The following is a 21,658-nucleotide window of genomic DNA, read 5'->3' on the forward strand; positions in this document are numbered from 1 at the left end:
GTCAATACATAGACTTACTAACTTTTAAGTAGCTATCTCGAAGTAGCTCAATGCACGTTGGATTACCACGTGAGGTTAGGCACACCTTTTCCGATTGTTGTATGTGCCAAGCTTGCTAGCCGATGAAATTTAGGACAACTCTTGATTATTAGCCTTATTTAAATACAAACAAATTACACCAAACTCGTTTTAAAACTAGATAGGCTCCCGACCTTGACTCGATACCTAGCTAGCGTTACATCATGTGGCATAGACATTTTCAGCTAGGTTAGTTGGTCTAGCTAGCTTGCTAGTGGCCTTCTATGATGTATGCTCGGTGACTCAGTCATAACCGGAGCTAAAGTTACTTCTACACAGATAAACATTTTTAAACATAAAAATGTACTTACAGAAATATCTTGAGGCTCCATTTGTGTTTGCCTTGCTTGCGTCCTGACGAGTCAGAGGAACTGATGACCCACCCAGCGATATCACGTTGCCTTAAAAATCACTGGACCGCTATACCGCCGACTGGTGGTATGGAGGCTTTTCAGCTACCGAGGCACATATCGTCGCACATGCACACGCACACGCACACGAGTTGTGGATTTGTACCACGGCAGAAGTGTAGCAAAAGTCACGTGTAAAAAACAGCCAAATGAGAGGCCAGCCTTTGTGACTACATATTTGGACAAGGTTTTACACATACACAAATCTGAGAGCGCATTTGTGGATCCTTGTACGCATTTGTGGATCGCGGTACAAGTTTGTGGAGAGTACACATTTGTGGATCGTACACACTTGTGGATCTTGCTGTGCATTCGTGAATCTTGCTGTGCATTCGTGAATCGTGCTGTACATTCGTGAATTGTGTTGTGCATTCGTGAATCGTGCTGTGCATTCGTGAATCTTGCTGTGCATTCGTGAATCGTGCTGTGCATTTGTGAATACTTTTGCTACAATAATAGCCCCATAGAAATCACTTTATGAAATACACTGCTGTATAAAAGAAAACTATACTATTCTAACGTATCACATGTACAGCTAGTTGCAAGAGTGCACAAGGTAAAAAAAAAAAAAGCTACTGTTTAAAGCTAGACCGGAAAACACGGAAGTGGAAAGATGGCCGCGTCCAGTCTCGCGCTCTCGCTTGCCTCACTGCGCCACTGAGCACTTTTCATAGAAATGAATGGGGACGCCATCTTGGAAGACAAAAGTAGTTTACTCTAGTTATATTAATTCTATGGTCGGCAGTCATCATGAAGCGGAATTATGCTTCAGGAAGCCAAAAAAGGAAGAAGAGAAAGGAAGAGGAGGATAATAAAAAAACAAGATAGTGGTAAGTGATAAATTACACTGGATAAAATAGCTCTACTTGTCTTGGTGTAATTTTGCAGCAGGTAAGCTAGCAAAAATATGTTTATGTTAGTCCGTTAGACAGAGACTTAGTTTTAACATGCCGCAGTGCTGTGTCCTGTGTTGTTTAAATAGATCGGAGTTCAACAGTCATTCTAGCGGGAGCGGGCTGAGGGACACATTTTTTTCTGCCCAAATCAACAAAGCTGCCATATGATGGCACTTGTCTCTGCCGATTGGGCACTCGCATGTGCTGTACCTGACTGCCTGACCCTCATCAAAAACAGATACAGGTGGGTTAAAGAGTGATACTACAGTGATAAGTCCTAGTGAATGCTTGATAAGTAGACTATAATACAGTAAATAAACAAACAAATAAATAAATAATTAGGCTAAGTGAAATTTTCGGCGAGCGCTGTGCGCTCGCATTACACCTGTATCATAGTACCACCAAGAAATAAAAACTACTTTCACCCCTGTGTATAAATAAATATTACATTAAAAAAAATACAAAAAAACTATGACTCGCCCTGTAAAAGTGCCTTCCCTGGGGCCTCTTCCCAGTGGGACGTGCCCAGAACACCTCACCAGAGAGGTTTCAGATGCCCGAGCCACCTCAACTGGCTCCTCTTGACACTGAAGTATTTTGATATAAAATATGAAGCAATTTTTATCAACCCTGTCAAATCCAAATTACAAAATGCTATTTTGTATTTTGAATACTTATATCATATATACTTCCCATCCCTGCCTGTGGGACACCAGTATTTTAAATAACTAGTGCACGGTGCTTTGTCTTTTTGTTAGCTAGCCAGCATTTCATCCAATAAAAAACCCTGCTCACCTGGCGTATTATTGGTGCTCACAATCTTCCGCGTAGTCTGCTTGTCTTTAGTTTGTCAAAGAAAGCAATGCACTTTATAGAACTTCATTTTTACGAACTACTCGAAGAGATACATTTAAACTTAACACAGTGAGATCAGTTGTTCAAGCACTTGTAGTAGGGGTGGGCAGTATACCGGTATGAACGCAAATACTGGTGTTCACCTTATTCCGCCCCGCCCACTTTCTTCATATTTTAGGACTTCCGTTGTATTTGCACTTCCGCTTTACCGGGGATATCATTCAATTCAACTGCCGAGAAGTCCCGCTGCTAACATATTAAAATAACTAGAGAGGGTACAATTTCTGGGGAAATTGTGGGGTGTGCTTGCTTGCGTTGGTTGCTGGGGTCCGTATTTAAATTTTACAACTGATATTTCTGTATATTTTATATAAAAATGCATAGCCTACTTATTATTTATAAAGATTACATACATTTAAAAATGCTTTTAAAAAATGCTTTTAAAAATGCTTTTAAAAATGCTTTTAAAAATGCTTTTAAATGTATGTAATCAATTTTCTGCTCATTTACAACTCAAAATAAAATGAGTGAAGAGTAGAATGAAATAGTTGTCTTCTCATTTCCCCTGCATGATCAGCCACCTCTAGTTGAATCAAAACAACTACATTTGGCATACCGGTGTAAAAATTGACCTAATCTCTATGACTTAAACGTCATTGTAAGTTTTATCCCTTCTTGTGATATTTTCAGGCATTTAGCCTACTCATATTGCATTTATTCATTAATAAAGAACCCCCTTTGAAGCTTAATAAAGAACCCCCTTTGAAGCTTATTTTAACAACAACGTTACCAGCAGTCTCAGATGGAATCGCGATTCAAATAGTCTGCTAACTGAAAATATGAAAATAAACTTGACATTTATTGAAAGGAAAATCCCTCATTCATAAAAATGTCAGTGGTAGCGATCATTGTAAGTAACAAGGCAGAATGCGATAAGCCCTGTGTGGAGAAGCTGCCCTGGTAAATTGTACTACTACTACTAGACTGTGTTCGTCTTGGTAGCGATTGCGTTGGTTGAATTCGATTTAACGTTACTTCCGTTGTACAGTCTAGGCTGAAATGAATTATTTTCATGACCAGATTGTCAAAGTTTAGGCTGTGGCAATGGAGTTCAGGTTAGTAGTCACTAGTCAGATAGTTTCACCTATTGAAAGAATTTTGATAAAGTAAAGGTATAGTACCGAACATGTGCCGCCGTTTGACTTCCTACTAGTACTGTAAACAGCTGTGGAGATGTTTTTGTAAGCTAATACAGTACACTAGGCTACAGCGTTGCAGTGAGATACACTGGTTTGAAACCACAGGTAATTATAATTTCACCCACAAATGCTTTACTTGTAATCTAATGTCATAATAAATCCTACAATGAAAATGTATTTCTGAGGAATGTTTATTTTAACGATTGAAAAGAGATGCATCATAGACAGCTGTATATGGCGCATAGGCTTATTACAAAGACCAATCATCTCTTCACATCCGGAAAACATTCTCTCGTTTCATTTCATAACCTTCCATGATCCACTCTAAACCAATCTTTTATGTAACCATCTAATCACTTCCTCAATCTTTCACATTCCCTTAAACCAAAATAAAATAATGTTAACTTTTTTTAAAATTTACTTTACACCATCTATATCATAATTTTGTTTCAGGAAATCCATGTTTAGATAGGTTAAAACTGCTCTTAGACCTACGTCCCTCATGTCAGTATTACGCTCTGTAATCATGTTAGCCAAACATGGCCTTAAGACAAAAAGAAAATATAACTCAAAATGCTTCCTTTGTCTTTTTCAAACCCGCAATTTAACAATGTAACCCGTAAGACACAAAACCTTAGTCCTTAACTTCTCAAAAGTCTTATCAAAGCATGTAATATAGAATACTACTTTGCCCTCAGCATGCGTAATGCACGGATCTCGAATTGACATTTTATTTTCATATTTTGTAGTTACTATATGGTTGAATGTAATACTCTTCTCACTTTCTCAAGTACCCTTAGTTTTTACTCAATGTATCAACTCAAATAGACAATAGCCTATCTATCAGCATGCATCTCAAACTAGGATCAAACAAACAGCTGTGTTGTTCTTTGAACAACACAGCTGTTTAGCGTTTACCATCTATTCACTTAATTTCACTCTAGTGAAATTAGAACCAATTTAAAAACCAGGGGTCTAATTTCTGCATTTTTACTGAATACCTTCACACATTACAGATTCTCAGCTTATAAATACAAGTTCTGGTCGGAAAGGCTTCAAAAAACCTCCCTGTTTGGCTAGGAATAGGAACAAATGTTGATCACACATTTGTTAACCACCAAACTTGGAATTTATCTAAACAAACACATTTCTCAGCATTAATACTCTATACTCTAATACTATACCCTCTGGGATCACCTTTGTAAGATCTCAAGTAACGGGACTTTAGCCCCCACCTTTCTCCATCTCTCCTCGAATTTCTTTAACTTCTTGGTCAAAGAAAAAACACACACCACACTCTATTTTTATTCAACACAATCTGACTCCACACAAATATTACACGTTCAGGGACTCTAACCTTCGGAGAGGACTCTAACCTCCCCTGACAAAAACAGTGTTTAGGGACTCTTACCCTTGGAGAGGACTCTAACCTCCCCTGACAAGGACAGAGTTTAGGGACTCTAACCCTGGGAGAGGACTCTAACCTCCCCTGACAAAGACAGTGTTTAGGGACTCTAACCCTGGGAGAGGACTCTAACCTCCCCTGACAAAGACAGTGTTTAGGGACTCTAACCCTGGGAGAGGACTCTAACCTCCCCTGACAAAGACAGTGTTTAGGGACTCTAACCCTGGGAGAGGACTCTAACCTCCCCCCGACAAAGACACAAATCACGTATGATTTCCCACCACTGTTAGTTTGACTAGGTACGATGAAACATAGTAATAGTCTATCTTTTTTTATGTTGGCGCGCGCCTGACGATTACGTCTGCCTCCTCGTACCGGTGTATGGGTCTCTCTCCCGATCTGTCGGCCGCCCCCCCCCCCATCCACTTTTTCCCTCACTTTCTTTTTCCATACTTGTCTCTGTGTTTCTGCATCTGCTATTTGATGTTGCAAAATAATAATAATCAGTTAACTATATTCAATGAGGACAATCAATTCAACAAACTAATTTCCATATAATAACCCTGTTAACAGACTGACTCTTGTGTACAGTTGCAGTGCTGCACCTGTCTCTCCACTGTACCCTGTCACCACAGCAGCCTCCATCTCTTTCCCTGTGTCACCTGTGCCTGCTTTAATACACAGAACAGAAAATCAAGACAATTGCATTGGAGCCACATAGCACGTTTATTATTTAAAGCCAAAAAACATGCTGTGCATATTAAGATGAGTGCCTTTTTCTCTTGGCCATTTCTTTTACTTCATTTATAATGTACATCCTATATATTGGCTAACTGTAATACCACATGAATAATGTTTTTAGAAAAATTAAAACAATATGGTTTGGAATATTTTAATGTTCTAAATGTCGAAAATAGAGTTGCTTACAGCTACTGGCACCTGGCGCCTCTGGTATAGCCGCATCTTCGAGCTGCAAACTCTCCATCTTTTGACGGCCTAAACATGTATTCTATACTTCTACATTGTGCAGCATTTGCTTGAAGCGCCCGCTGTTTTTCTCCTTTTCTTTTCCTTTCCATTTCTTTGCAAAAGAAACTTCAATGTTAGCTAAAATAGCTCCAACTAATTGGCTGTAGCCTACCCGGAAAACGATTGATTTTTGACCAATCGTGATCTGTAAAATGGACGGACAAGTGCAGCGTTCAAGTTCACACGGGGGAAATGCCCACCCCACCCTTTGGATTTTGGATCACACAAGTTAAACAATTGCTTGGCATAAAGGCCGTCCTCAAAGTGAGCGTAAACTATTAGGATTTTTTTCCTTGAATGATGCCGTGGCCGTAGCAGCCGTTTGTTTGACCGGCCGTTCGGGAAATCTCCCGAGTCTCCCGATGGCCAGTCCGACCCTGGCCGGAACCCTCTAGACTCCCTCTTTTCAGCGTTGGGGTCACCAGTTGAAGGATTTAAATTGTTTGTGTCTAATGCAATATGTAATGATGGTATTCAATGACACAAATATGTGTTCTAGAAAGAGTGTTCTGGAGTCGAAGAGGTCCGATAATATCAGCTTTAATCAGGGGCGCAGATGGAATTTTTGAACTGGGGGGGACCAAGCTGTCAGCAAATGATTCCAACTCCATTTGATATTTTGTGTAATATATGTGTACATATGCAATGTTTATTGCAGCTTCAGTATATGCCTACTGAAGTGCAATACTGAGGTAACAAAAGTGAGAACGATACTGCAATCCCCCGACCCTGTAGGGGGGCATGCTCCCCCGGAAGAACATTTCTTAAAATGTAAAGTTAAACGCATCAATCTAGTGCACTTCGAGAGCAAAATTAAGAGGCTAGATTAATGTAGAATCTGTGCTCTTCTAAACACTATCATGTTATTTTAACCAGCCCCTGATTGGCTGTGAGGTTTAGGCATTAGGTGAGGAGTTTGCATGCATGCAACATATAGATGGTAGCCTATATTAATTTCATTTCAATTTTGCAAAACAAAGAAGACATTCTCAATTTAAAAATGAAATATAACGTAACTCATTTGAACCAGACCAGCAATATTTATCTTCATAAATTCTTCTTCATGTCCTCTGCCTCGGTAGAGCTAGTCGCCTGGCTAGAACTAGCTGTTGCTCGTGCCATATTTTCTGATTCTAAATCTGAATGTAGTACGTCCTGTAGTAGCCTATAATGTATTATAACGTCTTGAGACCGCGGCGCACAGGGATGGGTAATAATGAGCGTTGTTTAAGATCAAAATTACAATGCAACATACGGCAGACACCTTAGATATGAGAGACCCCCTCAGATTTTTGACTTTGTTGCTTTCATGGGAGGCAGTCCTCTCACTCTATGGGAGCTCGGCTCCCTCTGGCTACCACGTAATTCGAGCACTGAATGAAAAGGAGAGAGCCAAACATTACAATTTCAAGCAGCCAAAAGAACGGGCCTACTAACATCATCTCCATGACAACCAGGGAGACGCCAAACCTAAAAGCACAAACGCCGGCTCCAAAAATACTTTAAAATAAGCATAATACACTTTTTCTTTTCAAGTGTTGTAGTACTTTTGTGTGGCCAACGTTACACAAGCTAACATTGCCTAATCAGCTGTGCAGTTATAACTGATGCTTGTCGCCTTACGTAGGGAGAGCTAGTGGGGACGGATCGGGGTCGCTAGGAATCTGGGGGGGACATGTCCCCAGTGCCATCTGCGCGCATGGCTTTAATGCAGCAGTTGGAAATCAACAAGTACAGAGCTCTGGGGCTGTCTACGTTTCCCTACCCGCAACAGAGTTTGGGCTGGTTCACAAAGTATATGTATATGTCCCTGCCCCAGCATATATTATACATAATTGAAACAGAAACATAAAAAAGGGTTGCTCTTGTTCTCTCGTGCATCAGGGAGTTTGTTCTTCCCCACGCATCCGACCTGCTTGAGTGCTGTCTCAGCCCGGTTTCAAGGTTGCTTCTGAAATGGAGAGATAACAACACAAAATACAGCCTGTTTCCCACACCCTGTGTGAGACACAATGTTTTAAGCCTGAGCACACTTCTAAGTTCATAGGACATACAGTTAATAATCACAATACATAACTTTAATACATCCTTTATAAAGTCTTAAAAGCATTGTTCCTGTTGCTATATTCACTAGTGCACAGTGCCAGTGATGCATTTGGTGATTAAGTTGCCACAAATATTAATAACTGGAATTATAGATAGTGCCATGCCCGTGATACAGCTGGTGATGACAGTTCATGCCCGTGATACAGCTAATGATTATAGTTCTAAAATTGTATTGTAATGTATTATAAATTCTTTAGCGCTCACACGTTTGTCATTGCATTTTATTCTTAACCAGTCGTTGTCTTGGGGCCCCAAGCCATTGCTTGTTTTGCTTGCCTTGTCGCAACGGGCCTGTGCGTGTGTCGTAATTTCTTACCGGTACGGCGTACCGGGAAGACATTTCTTACCGGTACGGCGTACAGGCTTACTTTCCCCCCTGATTCAAAGTGTTCTAATATTGCACTTTCTTGTGTCCCATGGGTTTTGTGTTTTATTGTCCAATAAACTTGGGTATTATTTTTATAAACATTGACTTGTATGGTTGGACTCACTTAGGTAAGCCTACAAGCAACCGTCTGATCCTTTGCTTGGTGGCGGTAAGAGTAGACTACCAATGAAGAGAAGACTTAGATTTAAAGTTAGGCCATTATAAGCGGATGTACATTTGTTATCCTATTAAGTAAGTAAGTAAAACTTTATTTATATAGCACATTTCATACACGAATTGTAGCTCGAGGTGCTTTACATAAAATCAATAAAAACAATAATACAAGTGATAAAAGTCATAATTAAAATAGCAACAATAATATGACTAATAAAAGTAGTAAAACACTTCTGAGATAAAATTACAATTAACACCACATTGCATACAATTTTAAATGATGGATTCCTTGTGGCTGAATATATATGATCTGTACTGGGAGTGTGGCGCGATGACGTCACATTCAGAATAATTCATGCCTTTATAAAGGTGATGGCATGAAGGTAGGCCATATGAATGATTAATTATATATTCTAATTTTTAGATTATATAGTCTTTATATAATGTGCGCTACAAATGATAACCATAGTGCTTGCATGGACTACAAATATGGCGCATATTAGCGTTAAAACATATTGGCGGGGTACTGGGAAATGTACTTATATTTTATTTTCAATTTAAAAACAAATTTTATGAGAAGATCTTTGTCCTCAGTTACATTTAAATCACTTAATATGACAAATATACATTCATTGGTCTTTTATGAAAGACACTATGTATCAGTACTCGAAAGGTCAACATTTAAATGTCTTTATATGTAACCTTTACTTAACATTATTTCACATCATAATCTTCAAACATGGTTCCAGTAAGATGTGAAGAGGATCAATATTGGTGTAAATACAAAATCCCAGGCTGATCCTAGCCTCAGCAAAAAAAAAAACGAATTTTAGCAAATTACCTTTTCTAGGTGGCGCTGTTGATCCCCTGTAGGGGCAAGGGTTATGAAACTGAAAGACATTTTATCTAACCCCAATTATTCACTGTAACCAAGCCAGGACTATGTGCCATGAAAGGAACCCTAACCCTGATTACCATCCTACTACTAAATATAGGGCTTTAAGGTGACCCCTGGCAAGGGTTCAAAGGTCAATATATCAGATAAGGGTTTCCAAAAATGGGTTTGATTTTGTTGTAGGACAAAGTCTTTTTAAAATCCAAATCTGCCATTGCAGTGAGGATCTTTCCAAGTATAGATTACAAGACCATTCATAATCTAAATAGACTACATCAGTGGTCAAAGTCAAATTATATTTGAAGAAGCATGGAATTAATTAGCTGGTCTTGACACCATCTTCTCGAAGAGAAGCTCGGGTTCGGGGGAACCCAACTGTCTTGACGGGACGTTCGCAGCAGGCTACACGATGGACGCGTGGGTGAATTGGCGTGTTGTGTGTCTAGCGGCGCTTTCCGTTGAGGATGTTGAAGATATCTTTATTTTTCTGAACCGTGATTACAGGCTTTCTGCTGTTTGGAATAGGCGGTTGGCTTGTATATCGGAAAGTCAAGGAAACGGCTGTGGCCATCAAAAGTTCCCTTAGGCTGCCCGACCTGATTGATTTGGTGGGTAGAGCTGTTGGAGCTCTGACTGTGAATTTACAGCGCAATATGGATTACAACAGGGATAAGTTCACGGCTCTGCACATGAGGATCGAGGAGTTGGAGACCTTCCTGAAGGGTGGACGTGAAAATTGAGTCGCGTCGTCTAAACAACTACACCAATCTTATCTACTTTGGCCCCGTAAGCAGCACAGGCCTTGGCCAAGGCCGTTGCTGGAAAACAACTCCCCTGGGGCCGGTTTTTCAAAAGTTTTAATCAAACTGATCCAGATTTGGAAATCTATTTTTCTGCTATCCAGGATCACAATCAATTTAATTTTTATGCTGGTTTTTCAAATCAATGTGGGATTGGATTACTCTGATCCGGATTCAAACTTTTCAGGATTACCAAATCTGGATTACCTGGGGTCTAAATGGGACTATCACAATTTTGCTATGTAAAGAACAACGGGTAGAATAGTGTGGGGTCACTCTAATATGCTTTATTTGAACAGAAAATAGGACTGAACGGAACAGCAAACAAACAATATAAACATCCCCCCTCCATTGTACATTTCTTGGAAACAGGCAGTCCACTCATCTGAGACCTACAACAAATAAATAAATACATACTTTACTTACAAATACATTATGGATGTTTTGAACAGGTTTCAAACATAGAAAAGGCTTAAATGTCCAATACTTAACAAAATTAATGTACTTCTTAGTTCTTGTTATGAGTAGTTCTTCTTATGAGTTCTCCTTCTGCTTCATCATCATCATCTGCTTCGTCTGCTGTTGAGAGACCAGCTTGTACAAGCTTGGCCTTTAGGAGGCTGATCTCAAGTCTGGCCTTGGTTTGCTGCAGTCGGGCAAGAACAAGCTGTTCCTCAGCTAAATGGATCTGTATTTCTGCCCTTTCAGTCTCTTTTTGCAGAAGTACCGTATAGGCGTCATCTTTCTTTGGGTGCTTTGAGCCTCTCTCTGGGGGTCCTGTTGGAACTAGGCCTTCAGGCTCCACCTGTGATTGACCTTCTCCCTCGATTACAGGGCTGAGATTCAGAATAAATGGTTCTGATGAAGGCTCACTTTCTGCTGTCATCACAGGCTCACCGTCTTCTGCAACATGTTGGATCCCATGCAGAGCTTCCGACTTTTCACCTCCAATAATATTAAGGACTATGTCTGCGTATTCACCCCTCTTATATGGTTTGTTGCCTGTTTGTCTGTTCTTGGCTTCAGCGTGGTCTTTTGTTGCCCTGGCCTTAACCTTTAGAGGTGAGTTCTAAATAATACTGACGCTGCCACCAGAGTGAGTTATTTTTTCAAAACGAAAGCTAGCTAGCTTTAGTTAGCTTCCGTTACCTAGCAACCTAGCATAATACTTGTAGCAATGCTACTACCTGCTAGTGTTACTTGTTAGCCTCCTAATTGTACATTTTGAAGCCATACTATAGCGTTTGTCATATAGTTTTTGTCTATCGGAAAATAGTCGGTTTGAATGTTCAGAATCACATATGTGTGACGGTACTCTGTGGGGCCCGCTTTCGAACGATCACATGTACGTGACGCTACTAATTAACGGGTCAAGATTCTTCCACCGAAATCTTAGTTTCTCTGTTTTCCTCTTCTGGCCAAACCCCATGGCATTCACATGCAGTGCCGCCGCTCCCATAACACGCACTACGCGCTGTGCGTAGGGCACCAAGCCCTGAGGAGGCACCAAAAAATTGCCAACTGAACCCCCCCCCCCCCCCCACAAAAAAAACAAATACACACTCAACTTTCCAAGCTCGCCGTGGGTGCCCTTTCCTTTCTCAGTGGCCTGACGAACTTTGACAGTAGGCTAGGTAAACTTTTCGAAAATGGCCTAAAAAAGACAACAGGAATCAGGGGCAGAAAAAGAAATAAACTGCGAGATGATGCCCGTGCATCACTTTCAAGTCCATGTTTCATTATTGTTAAATACGGGAAATGTGCTGCTAACTTATAGTTAGCCTATGCATACACCTCGAACTACCTGACGTTATTGCTAATTTTAGCACACTCAAATGTGTTAGGTGCAAACTAAAACATCCTTTTATAGGCCTTGGGTATGATTCCGTTAATTGAACACAAACCAAAGCAATTATGCTAACGGGTGTGTTTGGGAAGACCCGTTTACATAGCCATATGTATATCCAGCCTTTCTCAGAGGACTCAGAGAGAAGGTCATAGAGAGGCAATGACATGACAGGTGTTGTCCATCGCCACCACAGGAGAATATACCGTCAAAGGGTATATGTTGAGCGTATAGATCCACTGCAGAAATATACCAATGAGGAGCTGTATGCTCGGTTTCGCTTCGGAAGACCTGAAATTCAGTATATAGTGGACCTTCTCAGGCCCAACCTCCAACGCAGAACCCAAAGGAGTCATGGTCTGTCGGTGGAGGAACAGGTCCTTATTGCTCTTCGTTTCTATGCTCGTGGGACTTTCTACCAAGTTGTGGGTGACTACATGGGTGTGGAAAAATCAGTGTGTCAACTGCATTGGCCAGCCTGATTAATGAATTTGTTTCATTTCCGAAGGATGACCAGATCATCCAGGCCAAGCAGAATTTTTTCTTTTGGGGAATATGCCCAATACTATTGGAGCAATCGACTGCACCCATGTGCACATTCAAGCACCTCATGAGAATAAGTGGGAGTTTGTAAACCGAAAGGGGAGACACAGCATCAATGTTCAACTTGTGGGCAACGCTGAGCTCCTCATCACAAACTGCGTTGTGAAGTGGCCTGGGTCTGTCCATGATGGATCAAAATGATCCCAATCCTACAAAAAAGTTTTGAAAAACCCAAACTCAAGGTTTGATCCGGATCAACAACAAGATTAGATTACGTGATCCAATCCAATTTCTGAATCCTTTTTTTCTTTGAAATACCCATTTTCATGATTTGATCCAATCCAATAGCTGTAATCCGATCAGATTAGTTTTGAAAAACCAACCCCTGGAGAGCGCTGAAGCGAGACTATCTTGCTCTTCCCTTCCCCCTCCACCACCATCATCTGTGGCTTGGTCTCTACCCGGGTCATGACCAAGGATGTCTCCTTGCCAACACAATCTGCATAGGGAGACTCAGACTGATTGTGGCCTAGGTCGAGGGCGCCAACCCAGACCTACTCACACATTAACTTTCACCTACTACAGATACCACCATCCCCCCACCCAACGCCTTTGACTGCTTGTTTCCCCTGGGTGGCTGGCGGGTCTGTGTCTAGCGCTTACCGTGGCTGAAGGTCCAGATGCTGCTTGTCTACAACCCCCCCCCCCCCATTCCCCATTGCAAGTGTTTTTGTAAATGTTGTGTTGTAAATGTTTGTGGGCTTATGTGCTGAGGTTTTTGCCTGTTCCCACACTGTACTCCATTGTATGGGGGTTGCCTTTTTCTCTCCTCTCTCCTCATGTTATGCTTTGCTGTAACCTTTCTAGTTGGCGCCGCTAATGGCTGCCTAGTTAGGCTCTCCTGCCAAAGTAAATTTGTGTCTGTGCAAACTTTCATGGCAAATAAACATCAATTCAATGTTTAGGTGGCACATAGTCCTACCCTGGTCCTAACCAGACCATCTACATTTCATTTGTACAGAGGGTCGGGGATCGCTCCATTGACAAGCGTTAACTTCGGGTCCTCTGTTGAAGTTTAAAACTATTGGATCTGCCCAGCCATAACCAATCGCAAGCATTCGCCTTAGCCAACTCCTTCACCACTACTGTAACGGAGCTAGCTGCCGTAGCTGGAAAATCAAACTTTTCCCAAACCCCGTGGGGAGGAGGGCCACAACATCATGGCCACCAACAAAATTCAGCAAGGAGTGTTCTTGCTCCGGCTTTAACTTATGTATATTTGGCAGCGTTGCCACAACCGCAGAATAGCTTCGCTCGCATCTTTCTCCGCCGCCATTACTGAACTACTCCAACTAGTGCACAACATTAATGTCATCGTTCTCAGCCACTCCCTCTGTTCGCTGATTGGACCTACAATAAATTTGTTTCTGAAAACCGACTTCAAAGTCAAACTCCCAGACCTAGTACAGAAGCAAAATCCAAATTGAGCAGAAGTACGTAGGAGGGCAGAGCCAGGCTAACATAGTCCTGGTTTGGCACAAACAATATCAGGGTACCGACCCACTTGTGCATTTGTTTATCCCCAAAGTTTAAAGATGACTATTTGCTCTGCATAAGACATGGTCTAAACAGCGCCACCATGAAATGTTCATTTTCCAAATCTAAAATGTGTCTTGTACTCCAATGTATGCTGCTACCGGACTGAAAATGTGCATGTTGCTCCATTGAGACATTCCATGCAGTGTGACAAAAACATTCAAAACTTGAATATAACATAAAATAAAAAGTATGAAAAAAAGACATGCCAAAGTTTACCTTTGTAGTGCTGATTATATATCATGCTTATTGATATATAATACATGTACATTTTACATTTCTGATCAATCTGATATAAAATTGGAGATGATATTGGTGTAAAACACAAATTACTAAAATAATTACAAACGTATTCCATTAAACACTAAATCGAGATGTTGAACTACCCCATATTTGTAGTTCAACTATGTTTCAAAGTTTACATGTTTAGGGTTTGAAAACAGAACATCTTAACAATTTGTCACATACAAAGTATGAATAGATTATTATATAATGGAGGTGTTGAAGAGGTAATCAATATTACGCATTAAATTAAGCATTAAATGCCTTAGTTGGCAATGGAGTAGTATTCTAAATGAGATGACGCATCGAGGGATTAGCCTACCCATGAGACTTTAGGTGTATTTGAATTCCTTTGACACCGGCGGCACAGACAGCCGGCCTGGCTGATTTGAAGCAGTGAATGCCATTGGCTGGTCCGCGCCGCCGGCGCTGCATGAAGTCGAACATACCTTTTGTGTGGGCTAGGCCTACTTATATCATGGTGTATGGCGAGTTGGTAGCTATATTTAGCTGGTTTGGTTTGTCATCATGTGTAATTTTGCATAATTATTTTTTTTAAATTAGAAACTATCCGATTACTTCGTTTTATGATTGTTTGGAATCTCGTTTGTTTTAAAGAACGACAGTTAGCTATCATTAGCTTTCAGCTAACTCAGGATTCCGTTGGGATAAGCTACACAAATATTAGCTGACATTTCGGGTGAAGCGTTCGGTTTTTCGTGACATAGTATACAACATCGAGAGACACAGAAAGACGTACACTATGTTACGAATAGACTGTGAAGTGCCAAATCACACGCAGAACTTCATCAACGCTCATTATTTTACGTCATCATCCAAACTCTGATTTTACGAAGGTCACTAATAGATATTAACGTGTGTGGTCATTATTGAGATAGTTGTCTGGAGTTATACAGAGTTAAATCAGAATTTTTCAAAATAAATCTGGATAATTCAAGATAGCTGCCAGACCGCCCTTCCAGAGCTGGCAAGAACCGGGCCTGTATATACAGCCTATATATTTGGCGTATATATGGCATGTAAAATAGATGTGTAAACCCGTGTCATAGATACCCAGAAGTATGGGAGACTGGGTTGGGGACACAGAAAGACTATGTTACTAATGGACTGTGTAGCGTGGTTTGCTCGTTTAAGATTAGTAATACTTAATTTCTAATAAAGTATAGTAGTTCTTGGGGGCACCACCACTGATTCGTGAAAGGGACAGAGGAAACCTTGTTTAATAATATCGAAAAATAGCACTCGTAATAATCAGTCTAATCTTAAGTAGTAAATTCTATGAAAGTAGAGCAGATCATATAACGTGAGAGATAAGCGAGTATTATACACAATGATTTATTTAAGAGAATGTAATTATAGTGAACACATACCAGACAAGTTATGGGTTAGTTGGGCTAAAGTAGTACAGTAGGCCTAAATTCTAATGAGAGCGCGCTACACAATGGTTGCGTAGAGCGCGTGTGGAGGGGAGGGGGAGAAGTTGAGGAAGAGGTAGAGATAGGAAGAGGCTTCTATAGTAACAATGGACGATCAATGGAAACTGACCTAACGATGATTAAGTCAAATCATTTGTAGAATACAATCAAACATCAACAATTCAATCACAACATGCCAATATGTCACAAGTAAGAAATATTGCAAATCGCAGTTACTTTTGTCGGTTTGAAGAACCGAGTCAAATGGTTCGTTATGTCCAACGAACAGAATCGGAATCTCTCGTCAAAGTTCCGGGCGCTCAGTGAAGGTTAAGAGGAATAGGTTAGAGAGTGACGCGTTCACCCACAAGTTTATCCTACGAACAAGCGGGGGTGATTGTACGTTTGGGGGTTAAATACCCCAAAGAACAGGGGGTCATCCCTGTGAAGGTGACCTCTCTCATTGGTCAGTTACTTCCACCTGGGCGTTGTCCTGGGACCTGCCCAGAGGTGTGAAGTGGCTGATAGTTTTGAGTTCCATTATCTCAAATGTCCATGGAATGCTCAAACTTCAGAATATAACAATACAACGTTCATAACTGGTTTTGTTAGTATGATACAATTATTTTGATACCAAGATTGACTGATTTAACTATACCTGAAGGGAAGTTATAATCAAACATCAATTAACAACGTTCTAGGTAAATGAGACAAACACATTATAACACATCGACTACTGTCCTTGAATTAGTGTCCATGAGCCATGTAGTCCTTTAGAAAATGTTTGTAAGTCCACACAAGTAAGTTCCTTCAAGTAATTCCCTTTGTTCTGACAATGTGAGACCATGGTCTCTGTTCCTGACCCCATGCTGGGTCAGGAATTTGAAGCTCCTACTCTGGGAGATAAGGACAAAAGGGGAAGGACCCTTCCCTTGTCGGGGGTAGGGGAAGGTGTGGATGGTACCATGCTTTGTCTGTGGACTCTCTGCTACAACTGTGAGGTCAGAGATACTCCTCATATCAGACAGAGCCATAACCTTCAAAACGACAGCATTGACAGCGACACATTGTAACAATTGCATGTCAGGCAAAAAAAAATTCCGAACTAATAACATATCAATCTCCTGACCATCCTTGGTGAGAACTTGGACTGGGCCCCCGGCCGCCCTTATGTGCTGATCACTGCCTTTGTTTCTTCCTAAATGTTTCATCTTCCGTTGATGTAAATACATGTTCTATCAATTATAAACACTGTTTAATGTTCACAGCTGTACTTCATTGTTTACATACTTTAAATGAACATAATTGTCTAATTACTAAAATACTGTCATCACAAAACCAAACCACGCACGCACATTAAAAAAATCAAATTTAATCTTTATTAATCACTTTTGGAAAATTGGCTGAAGGCTCCCAGGTGTCATCCCATTTTTCGCCGCTGTAAAACATATTGAATAACTGTGAATTACTGCAGGGGGTTAATGTCCCCTACTCAGATATGCCGGCATACTGTACAGATACAATACAGTATACAGATAAAGACACACAGCTATTTAGACAGTTTACATACTTTACATACTTTACAGGAATTTCTTTCCAACCATAACAAGATTGCCACCGCACAAGGACTTCTTCCCCGTCCTAAGCATTTAACATAAACAAATCACATGGAAGAAAGGTTTTGATCTGGTAAATGTATGAACATCCATTTATGTTTTAAGTATTTAAGAAACCCCAAAACATTTTACCTAATTTTTCCTCTTGCCTACTACTTCTTGAAAGAGAAACACCTTATTCTTTGCATGTACACGGCAAACTGCAAAATAGGTAAACAAAATAAAATAAAGACTTATCTTTGGTGGTGTTCTATTTAGTATTATGACACAATAGGGTAAATGATGTACATTTTGGTGATGATTATAGAGTAACGTGTCTTTAATTACTCCCTATCCCTAAACATGGCCTCTTGTCTAACACTAACTCTGAAATCTAAACATTGTCAGTCTGTCCACTATGGGAGGTGGTGTCTTATTAAGTTCCAATAAGAGTAGAAATCTACTTCAAATAATGCTTTCTGGTATCTCTGGGAGACAAACATCAGTATAACCAAGAACATGTCTGCTTATTGAAAAGCATGGTCAACCTTTCTTTTTGGGGGGGATGGTTAAACCACTTTTTATAGGCCGGCTTCTCTTCCTTCCCTGGATTGCATGTTTAGAATGATCCGGAACAGTGGGCCCCTAAAGAGGAAGTATAAAGCCAAATGTATCCATTACAACAACAGTACTTCTTGTATTACAATGGTGTGTCTATTGGAATTAGTCCACCAAATCAGCAGCAAGCTTCGCAATCAGCTTTTGTGTCATAAATAGACAGATTTGACAAATCTTAAACAACTAAACTATGCAGTGACTAGCATCTATACATGTCTCATGCAATGAACGTGGTCACTGTACAAACTGTAGATATTATATTATACTGAAGTGAGACCAATACATTTGAAATATGTGTATCTATGGGTAAATTAATGCCTGCCAAAGTAAATTCCTTGTCTGTGCAAACTTTCATGGCGATTAAAAGCCCTTCTGATTCTGATTCTATCTTGTACAGTTTCATATATATTTTTCTGTATTTCTCTGGAGAGCAGCATCTCTTACACATACTGGAGTGGGGGGGCAGATGTCACCAGCTTCTGCAGGAGGGTGGGGGCAGATGTCACCAGCTTCTGCAGGAGGGTGGGGGCAGATGTCACCAGCTTCTGCACGAGTGGGGGGGCTGATGTTCCCAGCTTCTGCAGGAGTGGGGGGGGCAGATGTCCCCAGCTTCTGCAGGAGGGCGGGGGCAGATGTCTTCAACTTCTGCAGGAGTGGGGGGGCTGATGTCCTCAGCTTCTGCAATATCATTGTTTCTGTAGAAAACTGAAGAAAAATACATATAAATGCAAATGAGTATATGATAATTATGAGTCATGTACATTGTTGTTTTAAGTGTCCACTTCCTAAGAACAAAATCCTAGTATGTGTACACTGATCAGCCATAACATTATGACCAATGATAGGTGAAGTGAAAAACACATTATCTCATTATCATGACACCAGTCAATGAGTGGGATATAGCCTATTAGGCATGAAAGTGAACGTTTTATGTTGTCAAAGGGTTTTATGTCTTCAAATTCCACAGATCTCAATACAATCGAGCATCTCTGGGATGTGCTGGACAAACAAGTCCGATCCATGGACTCCCCACCTCGCAACTTACAGAACTTAAAGGATCAGGGGCCGGTTGCACAAAACACCTTAAGTTTTTTCCTTAAGTATGACACTTAAGGGTACATTTCTCCTTAGCTAAGGGATTTACTTAAGGGGGTTGCACAGCATCCCTTAAATGATTTCCTTAGCTAAGGTGAAACGTTAAGGGATTTACTACATTTAACGTGATTTTACAGCAGTAAAATTTGACCGTTTCCACGGTGACTGCGTTGTTTGGTTGTATCTAGTGCATCACCTTCGTAGCTACTTCATGTTGTTTAATTGTAACTTGTTTAACTGCATGCGCTTATGGTTCTTCCCTTTGGCACTAATTTTTGGTTTTTCACAATATGTGCTTTGTGTTTTGGCTACCCATATTGTTTTTTGGGCTATCTTGTTGTTATTATCAGTGACCTATGCACTTTGTAAAGCTCTCTCTTGGAAGTCGCTTTCGATAAAAGCGTCTGCTAAATGAATAAATGTAAATGTAGCACATATTCAGAGGTCTAGTGGAGTCGAAGGGTCAGGGCTGTTCTGACAAGGAGGAGAAAAAGGGGGTCCTACAGAATATTAGACAGGTGGTCATAATGTTATGGCTTTAGGGACTCTACAATTTATTTTATCCTGAACCTGATAAAGTTATGAGGGGGAATTACATTATTATATTATTACATTGCCAACCCGAAGTATGACTAACACATCTGTCTACATGTCGACATGTTTACATGACCATGCTCAACACATCTGTCTACAATATGTCCTCACACATATATCAACACTGGGTCTGTCACCTATTTGTCAAAGCACTGTCAAAAATGTCCTTTATGGTTTTTATGGCTGTCCCATTCACATCCATAAATTCCTGAGGACACACCACCTCAGACCAGCCACAGGACATTTTGGACTTGCGTCCCAGGAAAAGCAAGGGGACGAACTCAAGCTTATTTAATTTGTGTACCTGAAACAATGAAAGGACAAAATGTATTTGTCACTCATGCCGTTCACTTAGTTCTTGGTGAAGAGACAGGGACTGAAGATTTGTGTTATCCTACCATTAAATTGGCAGAGTTAAGGTCTTTGGGGATGTTATTTCCCTTAAGAGTTGTTGCTGCCCACTGGGTGTCATAGCGTTTCTTCATTTCCATCAATTTATATTTTTGGCAATCATACTATGTTAAAGGCAGTTTTACAAGGCGGACATAGGCTTTACATTTTACTATTATTGGATTATGACACTACTTAATTAAACATGACCATTGTTTAAATATTAAACTTACTTGAGAGCAGAACTTTTATTTTTATTTTTTTTAGAACGGTTGGGGCGGGCCAGAAATGGCAGGCACAGAGAAGGACAAAAGGACAAGGCAGACAGACAGACAATAAATATACAGTACAGGAAGACAGACAGACATATGGACAACAGGCAATGAGACGAGATAGATATTATTAGTATTTTCATTTAAATTAAATAACTGAATGCCTCCATGAATACTCTGACCACGCTAGCTTACTAACGTTGCTAATGGCTAACATGCATTAATTACCATGCACTTTCACAAAATTAAGCTTCAACTCCACTTTAGAGCATCCCCATGGTTACCTTGAGTTTACTTGCTTAACTATTACATAATTATCACACATTTTCTGCCTGAAAGGCTGCATTTACAATTCTTTTTAAAAAAATCTTTAGGTAGGTACTTACCGCCAACTTCTAAAACAATGGACGTCACTTGACAGTGCCGTAACCAAGGATGTCACATTTTGATTGACAGGCGATTGATGAAGGTCAGGGCATAATTCCATACTGAAAATACTGAAGATCCGTCCCGTTAAAATACCACAAACGGGTGCTTGCAAAGCACCTCAGAATTGAGCTTTAAAGCGGAGAGCAATATGTAAATATTGTACAGTAGGATATATTTTATATTTGTATAATTGTTATTGTGGCTATGAATGCAGTATTTGAGTATTAATTGATGATAAGCTACACACATTTTAGGTGACACTTCGGGTGAAGCGCCACCTTCTGGGTCGGTTTTTCGTAACATAGTATACAAAATCGAGGGACACAGAAAGACGTACACTATGTTACGAATAGGCTGTGAGGTCAGGTTGGATCTTCAGACCAAGCCTCACAAAAGTTATCCCCTGGAGCTTTGATTTTCGCAACCGTTTGTTAGTTATAGCCAGTCAAATTCAGCAACTGATCCGTAAAAAGGGAGATGAGGTCATATATTAGCGAATCTTTGATGAATTGACTCCAAACTTGGTGTATGAATTCATGACCCTGTTATTAAGAGGTCCGAAAAAGGCAGTGTCATTTGAGCTCTAGGGGGCGCTACAATAGGCAGGATTGTGTTGACCAATAACAGTTGATTTGTTTGTCTTATTTAAGTGATTGCTTTGTCTCGTGATATCTTAGTAGATCCTGTGTCCGACATGTTACATTTACATAAAGTCATTTAGCAGACGCTTTTATCCAGAGCGACTTAC

Source organism: Hypomesus nipponensis, chromosome 22 (assembly GCF_054491055.1).
Source record: "Hypomesus nipponensis isolate SF chromosome 22, ASM5449105v1, whole genome shotgun sequence".
Lineage (NCBI taxonomy): Eukaryota > Metazoa > Chordata > Actinopteri > Osmeriformes > Osmeridae > Hypomesus > Hypomesus nipponensis.